Raw genomic sequence first — 8,168 nt, 5'->3', positions numbered from 1 at the left:
TACACGTAATTGCTTGGTCAAGCATTCCTGAACTGAATTATTGCACAAGGCATGGCATTAAGTCACAGCCAACTCCGTAATCCGTTTTCTTTTGAATCGCTACTGTGGTTCTGATGTTCCGAGGTTTCATTCACGATGGGCATTGTTATCGAAATGATCTAAAATGTGAGCCCTCCCCTCCCCCATCGGAGTAAAAATTAGATTCGGAACGTGACTTGTTCATCTTTTTTGGGTCCTCCGGCACATCCGTGATATCGAGGCTCTTTGAACAGTGATTTTGTGTTCACGGCTTTGACGCTGAGAAAAAGATAGATGTGCTTTTTCTCTTTGAGCAGTGTTCATAGATTTTTCTTTGACACCGAGGCTCATATCGAATAGAGTATATGAGATACAAAGAGAATCCCACAACGTAATCTCGACAAATCCAAGCTCCAACTTGATATTATTAGGTGCATGCGTAGATGCATCTTGACATCCATCAGGTGGTGCAAAGTCAACTAAATTAGGAGTTGGATGCAGCTCGAACTATTTCGTCAATCAATTGAGCTAAATGGTTGTCCAGAAAACGTAATATATTGAGACGACAGTGAAGGTCCAAAAAATGAACTCCACCTGGTTACCCTTGGCCACCTCATTTGGTATGCATGCACCGAGTCAAGAGACTCATCGCCAACCTGCATCATCTTGTGACGGCGATATTATTTAGACGACCTTATGTTTGACTTCGTCAGGCCATTCCCATCGATACTTGGGCGAGGAACCGGTAAAGCCCGTGGGCCCCAGTGGCAATGCCGTCTTCAAGCTGCCTATAATTAGTGCCACCTCCTCGCCTCCCCCCACTCTTTCTACTACTTTTTGGGTCGCCATTCCTCCATCTGTCTCTCTCTCTCTCTCTCTCTCTCTCTCTCGCAATTTTTTTTTCTCTTTGTATCTCATATACTTACTCGGTTCTTTCTCCTCTGCACTCGACAGAAGCTTATTTGTCTCCAAGAGCTCCTATTCTACTTGTTGATCAGCCCTCCTCTTTACGTGCAAACAAATTATGGTGGTATCAAAGAGAAACCATCGATTCTTCAAGTTTAGAACCCCACAACACTATACCCTGCGCATAGCATGCACTCTCTCCAAATCTTGTTAGTTCGATCGTGATTGACTGCTTTTTAGGATACCCGCGTGACAGGCCAAAAGGATTTCCCTACACCTCATCTGAAAGAGGAGGTTACCACCACCATAATCACTGCAAAGCACCAACAAAGAAGTTGCACAGAAGAATTCTCCACGAGAGAGATGTCGCCGCCCTGACCTGATCGGTCCTTTCCCACCCAAAACTCGAGTTATTCGGTCGACGAGCCTTTCGTGCGGTTCATAGTTTTCGACAACATCAATGGTAATCGGGAGGTACCGCCACGATTTCTCACGTGCCCTGGGGGTTGTCAACATGGCCTGGATCATGTTGCGGATCGACTACTCGAGGCTTTGCTGGCAGCTCTTCGGCGTCTTCTCTTACGAGAACCACGAAGGAAAGCCGCGCATCTAGCGGCACCTCGACCTCTGTATTCCTCCACCTTCCCCGAACCTCTCCAGCTGACAGCTGCCGGCGCTTCTTTTGCTTGCTTTTCTTGATTTCCCCTTCTTTTTCCTGGTATCCGGCTTTGTTAAGGACGCTACTGGCAGACGCCATGTTCGAGAAACGGCGTGCGGAGCGTGCCGTCGTGGAAAATGGGTACGTCGAGACGGATCCGGTGACCGGCCGCTATGGACGTGTAAGTGATGATTAAATACCCAGATTTCTTATCTGCAATTTATTTTATTTTATGCGTTATATTACGGTGGCAGAAATAATCGTAAGCAATATGTTTCGCTATTAAGGCTTTTTGGTAGTGGCATGTTATTTTCTGTCTTTCGGGAAGGCGCATCAGTCTCTGGATGCCATGCTACTCGTTTCCTTTTGCAGCTATGCATACAGTAGCAATTTGAAACGTACATACGTGTGATCAATCTGGTCGGTGTTCTACATGCTGAAATACAAATTTGCTATTGGTGGTATTTCCTATGCGATCTCCGCCCACTAAATGATATATGCTTGTATACGCTTTATTCCATGAGTGTACACATGATATGCACTTGAGAAATATGGCGTTGAATGCTTTCATGTCGATGTTTTACCTCTTCCTCAATCTTAATGTTATACCACAGTCTTTTTTTCTTCGACTGGAAAGCTGTCTCCCAGCTAATATACTTGGGCACACGTTTCCAAGTGTTGCCAATATTAAGATGGTGTCAGAATCATATACATGGTTCGCCAGATCTAGATCTCCAATGAGACCAGTTCTTTGATCATTCATGAAGCCAACTTTTGGCCGCGAATCATAGCATGGCAGTCATACACTTTGGTTTTATATATATATATATATATATGCAGAAAGAGACGTGAGACCAATACGCTATAGTAAGTGAATGATGGAGCCTGATTCATTTAGGACCACAGTTTCATTCCAGGCATGTCCAACTTACTGCCTGCAGGGGTCTTGAAGTTGCTCAGCATCACATAGGCAGTGTCCTGTCATAAATTAGATTCGTGTGAAATGGTAATTACCGGGAGATCAAATGCGTACCAAGTCGCCGGCAGGTAAATCACTAAATTTTTTTTGTAGGTGTTTAAATATATTTGAGAGTACAAGTGATGGGAGATCCACCAAACATTTTAAAGAAGGTGCAACGATTAATTATGCAATTCAAATATTTGGAGAAGACCTGCAACGTTCAAAACATCGTTAAACCAAGGCAGCTTATGATCATGAGCGAGTTCAACCTAGAGACTAAACTTAGGGTTTATCACCCTTCCAAATGTACGTATCAAGGAAAGCATTTGCATGGGCGGTTGTTTCGGCCAATTAATAAAGCTTTCAAGTATGTATTACCGAGTTATTCTAAGAATGTTGTCTGATGATAATGTAACATTTTCTGCATTCGCTTTGGATACTATGAAAACGACAAGTGTTTTCCCTGTGTATTCTTCCATGCTAATTTTATTTTTCTTTCAAATAAACGACTAGTGTCTCACGTCTCCTTTTTACCTGCATGCCTTGCAGTTCGATGAAGTACTTGGTAAAGGAGCGACGAAGACAGTGTATCCTTGGAACCACCGATCGATATCGATTAAGACAAAATTGTAAGTAGCGAAGGTAGATCATGTGACACGGGTTCCTTGATTCAGGAGCTTCAGCTACAGAGCTTTCGATGAGGTGAATGGTACGGAGGTGGCATGGAACCAGGCTATGCTCTGCGACATGATGCGCTCGCCTGAAGCATTGGAGCGCATGTACTCGGAAGTCCACCTCCTTAGCTCCCTCTGCCATGAATCAATCATCAAATTTCATTCATCCTGGATCGATGTAGAGCATAGGACTTTCAATTTCATCACCGAGTTGTTCGCCTCAGGCACGCTTCGACAGTAGGCTTTCTTAACTCCTGTTATTTCATGCCAATTTGACTCAGGCTTGGTTGATCTTATTAGAGGTCGATAGATAGCAGGCTCAGTGATCTAAGGTTGAGCCTAGCGAAGTAACGTGGAAGATGGGCTCGCTCTCTGTATGTGGTCATTCTGTCTGAGCAGAGCCGTGCTGTCGTTCGTTATTCATTTGATCATTTGACTTTGCTGGTGTCGGATGAATTTTGACTCAACAGATTTACAATTTTTGTTGTCTGAAATCTCTTTACATGGTGCATATATAGAAAAGATTCACGGTTTATCTTCCAACTAAGTAAAATGATGCATATATAGAAGAAAAATAATAATAAATTCAAAAGCATGCAGTTGGAAGACGAAGTAATCCGAGAGAGATGGGTTCAGGTATCGGCAGCGATATCAGCAAGTTGACATAAGGGCTGTCAAAAGGTGGGCCCGGCAGATCCTCGAGGGGCTTGCGTACCTGCACGGCCACGATCCGCCCGTGATACACAGAGACCTCAAGTGTGACAACATTTTCGTCAATGGTCATCTCGGGCAAGTCAAGATTGGTGATCTTGGCCTGGCTGCAACGCTCCGGGGTGCACAATGCAAGCACAGCGTCATAGGTGATCGCTAATACCCTCTCCTCTCTTGACTCTTGATTAGGTTCCATGATCGGCTTTATATAGGTTCTTTGTTGATCTCCATTTCACATTATTCCAACGCGAACACTCAATTTATTTAGCAAGAGTTGATTAAATCATTTATAAGAAAGAAAAGACTCCCTGCAGCTGTTACGCTTGAAGTTCTCAGTGCTCTACACCTTTGCTGCCGCAGGGACGCCAGAGTTCATGGCACCAGAACTCTACGAGGAAGAGTACAATGAGCTCGCGGATATATATTCCTTTGGTATGTCAGTGCTGGAAATGCTGACCTCTGAGTACCCCTACAGCGAGTGTTCAAATCCTGCTCAAATTTACAAGAAAGTTACTTCAGTAAGAGCATTCCTTTACTGGGATCTTAATTAATGCCATGCTCTACACTGTTTTGCCTTGTACTTCAATAATAATACTTCGATTCGGCTTTCGTCTTTGAAAGGGAAAACTGCCTCATGCTTTTTACTGCATCCAAGACCCTGAAGCTAAGCGTTTCGTCGGGAGGTGCCTGCAGAAAGTTCCCGGTAGATCCTCAGCTAAGGAGCTCCTTTTTGATCCCTTCCTCACATTTGAAGATCCAGCTCCTAAGAATCCGGCCAATGACGTTAAGAACATCGTATCAGGAAATCATGATTCCTTGCAGGTGACATATCATCACGATCTAGATCCTGTTGTGCGTACTACTGACATGACAATCACTGGCAAAATGAATACTGAAGATGACGCCATCTACCTCAAAGTGCAAATTGCTGATAACGAAGGTGTGGAAACTCTACGTTCATTTTCCTTGCAAATGCATGTGGTTTGGATTGCTGATCAGGTGCTAATCTAAAGTCAACCCATCTGCTTCGTACATAGTAACTTTACCGACATGATCTAGAACTTCGTGTACGATATTGTTCAACATGATCCCAATTTGACCCGGCCCAGAGTCCAATTTGAAACTAGTGCTGCTAAGTCTTTCTCATACACTCGGGGCTCGTGAGAAGTAGTGGGTAAAGCTATAACTTTCATGAGTTCAGATAATATTTCTACGCTGATATTGGATCATAACTCAAACATGAGTTTAGTTGATTTGCACTGTACGAGTTTTTTTATAATAAATAGATGGTACAGTCAGTCTGCTGGCATACATGTCTTCGACATAGCATATGTACGTACAGATTAATCGCACTACAGGCTTTGGCCGACAAGCATGTTCTTCGACCTGAAACCTCAGACATGTCTCCATCGCTTGCCTGGACCTGGTTCAACCTCACTCGCTACAGCGCTAACATTAGCAGCATTGTAGAATTATGACATCTTTATGCTTGGCATGATGTTTTGCTTCTTTGTGTATTAGGTAATGCGAGCAACATATACTTTCATTTCGACATCGTCAGCGACACGCCGATTGATGTGGCCAATGAGATGGTAAAGGAGCTGGACATTACTGATCGAGAGCCAGCAGAGATAGCGGAGATGATCACCCAGGCGATATCAGCAGCGTCGATTTCTGGTTGCAAGGAAGGTGTTCTGGGAGACTGGCCCCATGTGTACAACTATGTGGATGATGAACAGGAGGGAAGCAGTCATCCTTTCTACTGCCTCTCCTCCCCTGCTTCCTCCCAAGGGTCATCAGTATTTGGGATGAGTTCTTCTCGAGGGATCTTCTGCCAGCAACACAACCATCACCAAGCAGACTGGCTTGGAGGTATGTACAAGTCGTCATTATCGACGGTTCTTACCCTCTGGTTATATAATCTCCGGATCACTGTTTAGTTACAGATGGACTAATGGATGATGAGGACATGAGCTCCATCCATTCTACTAAGTATTCTGCTGTCAACTACGTATCAGCCAGTGAACAAGAGAGCGACGGAACCTTCCACCATGGGGAACATCAGCTCATAGCCAACAGCCACGAGTCAACACGGTTTTGCCGGGAAGAAGACCCTGCAGAAAATGAGTCGATAACCAATCAGCTCCACAGGAAGTGCAGCGCCTCGGCAGAGGCCCGGGGGGCTTCCAGTGTCCGAGGAGGCAAGAGGCCTGTCGATAGCCGGCGGTTGATGAGGAACCGATCGATGATAGATGTGCGAAGCCAGCTGCTGCACAAAGCTCTGGTTGAGAAGCTCAACAAGCGCATGTTTAACACGGTCGGCTCGGTAGAGAACATCGATCGGGTTCCAGGCGCCATACGTTGGCCCTCGCCTGTCTACCTCTCCAGGAGATTATAGGAAGAAAACGCAAGGCTCTGCAGGTGGAAGTGGTTAATTAAGAGACTTAATACTCCAAGAAAGCCTCTGATGTTATGTGGTGTTTGATGCTGATACGTACAAGCCTTCACGAGGTGGGACTCGAGTGGACCCCCTGGGATGTAAAGTTTGTGTGCGTGTGTATATATATATATATATATATATATATATATATATGTGCCTGTATATATATCATCATCATCATATGTGTGCCTGTATATAACTGGAACTCGGCAGAGTGTAAGTGTTGCTACCTGGAAGAACGGAAGTATGTTCCCCACCTGAAGTCGAGTCGACCACTGGTTTGTACTATGGTATTCCAGACCCGAACGCTAGCCGAAAGCTTTCAGGGTCATTAATTATCTTTGTGAGGGTGATTATCTTTGGCATCATCATTTAAATTTTTCGGTACCAATATGGGCCATCTGAAAGTCTAACTCAAAATATTCATCATAAATCATCAAAATATGGAGAATTATACCCAGCTGGTAATAGAAAACCGCATACGTTGTGGAGAGGGGTTTGGTAAACTTTTATATGCCACACACAGATGTTGCTCTTTAGGCGAAGCCCATTTGTGGATTGGAGTCAGCCCCTTGCATCCGCCAATGCGTCGGGCAGGCAAACTAGATGTCCTTTCCCGGCCAACCCACGTGTACCTATGCAACGTAGTCCAAGCGTGGCTACACAACGAATATATATATATATATATATATATATATATATATATATATATATATATATATATTGCACAAGTTGGTTGGTTGAGTGATGAGATTAATCCAAAATTTCGAATTCTAAACAGCTGACCTCAAATTGGATCGGTTTGGATCCTTTGGCAGCTGGAAATTAATGTGTGGATGTTGGGCCGTAATAATTAGAAGAGCAAGTAGAGATTGGATGACGGAAGGGGAAGCAAGAGCTGTGCATGCCTGAACCAGCAGGATCGTGCAAAGTTGGAAACGAAATGACCTCGCCATATTCACGGATTGGCAAAGCAGATCCGATCCGATCCGATCCGATAGTGATTAATGATACACGGTGGTGGGTGGCAGGACATAATTATGGTGCAAGATCTCATTCTTTTAAAACGTCTCATCGCGATATAGGAAGCGCTACACTGAGCGCATTCACACCAGCAATAAGGAAACACAAACTATGTGTTCGGTCGAGTCGGTCTCTCTGTGTCGCCGACAAATGATTTCGTGCAGGATCCATTTTTTCTTTCTTTTGGCTACAGTCAGAGCGAGTCTTTAAAAGACTTGGGGTGGGGGGGCCTCGTATATCATCATTTCAGACGAAATCCACCGCAATTAATCTGATGAAGTTTGTTTACTGGAGTTTTGATGAGCCCACATGGGACATTATCAAGTTATTTTGCTTCTTCTTCTTCTTTCTTCTTCTTCTTCTTCTTCTTCTTTTTAATAGCATCATCATTTTGTACAATCACTATTTTATGTGCTAATAATTTTGCACCCCGTTCCAAATGGTCTGAGGTCACCATATCAGGGCCAAAGCTTGCCGCAGCAGGAAGATCTTACGTATCTTGTAATTTTGTCGTCCCATAGCTCAGCTTAAAAGCGTGCTGCATCTCTCTAGGGGTAGCCTCGTTTGTGCTTGGTATATGATCGCGAACCCAATCATGGAATGCAATTGTTGTTATTGTTACACTCATCTTCATGTAAGTAAGACGCATAAATGGAGAAGGGCAACTGGGCCTTCCTTCTCTCTGATCGGATGGGATCGGATCGCCACCCTCACCCAAGTTTAAGGAGGTCGTCGGCTTAGTATGATTGTAAACATGAAAGGAGAATGAGATTTTTT

General features: G+C 44.2%; 1 pseudogene; it reads left to right on the top strand.

The window, feature by feature from the left end:
* The first annotated feature begins 865 nt into the window (after window positions 1-865).
* On the top strand, window positions 866-6,728 carry LOC103986062 (probable serine/threonine-protein kinase WNK4; annotated as a pseudogene).
* The last annotated feature ends 1,440 nt before the right edge of the window (window positions 6,729-8,168 follow it).

This window comes from Musa acuminata, chromosome BXJ2-5 (assembly GCF_036884655.1).
Source record: "Musa acuminata AAA Group cultivar baxijiao chromosome BXJ2-5, Cavendish_Baxijiao_AAA, whole genome shotgun sequence".
Classification (NCBI taxonomy): Eukaryota; Viridiplantae; Streptophyta; class Magnoliopsida; order Zingiberales; family Musaceae; genus Musa; species Musa acuminata.
The sequence above is the reverse complement of the archived record's forward strand: the minus strand, read 5'-3'. Positions and strand labels throughout refer to the sequence as shown.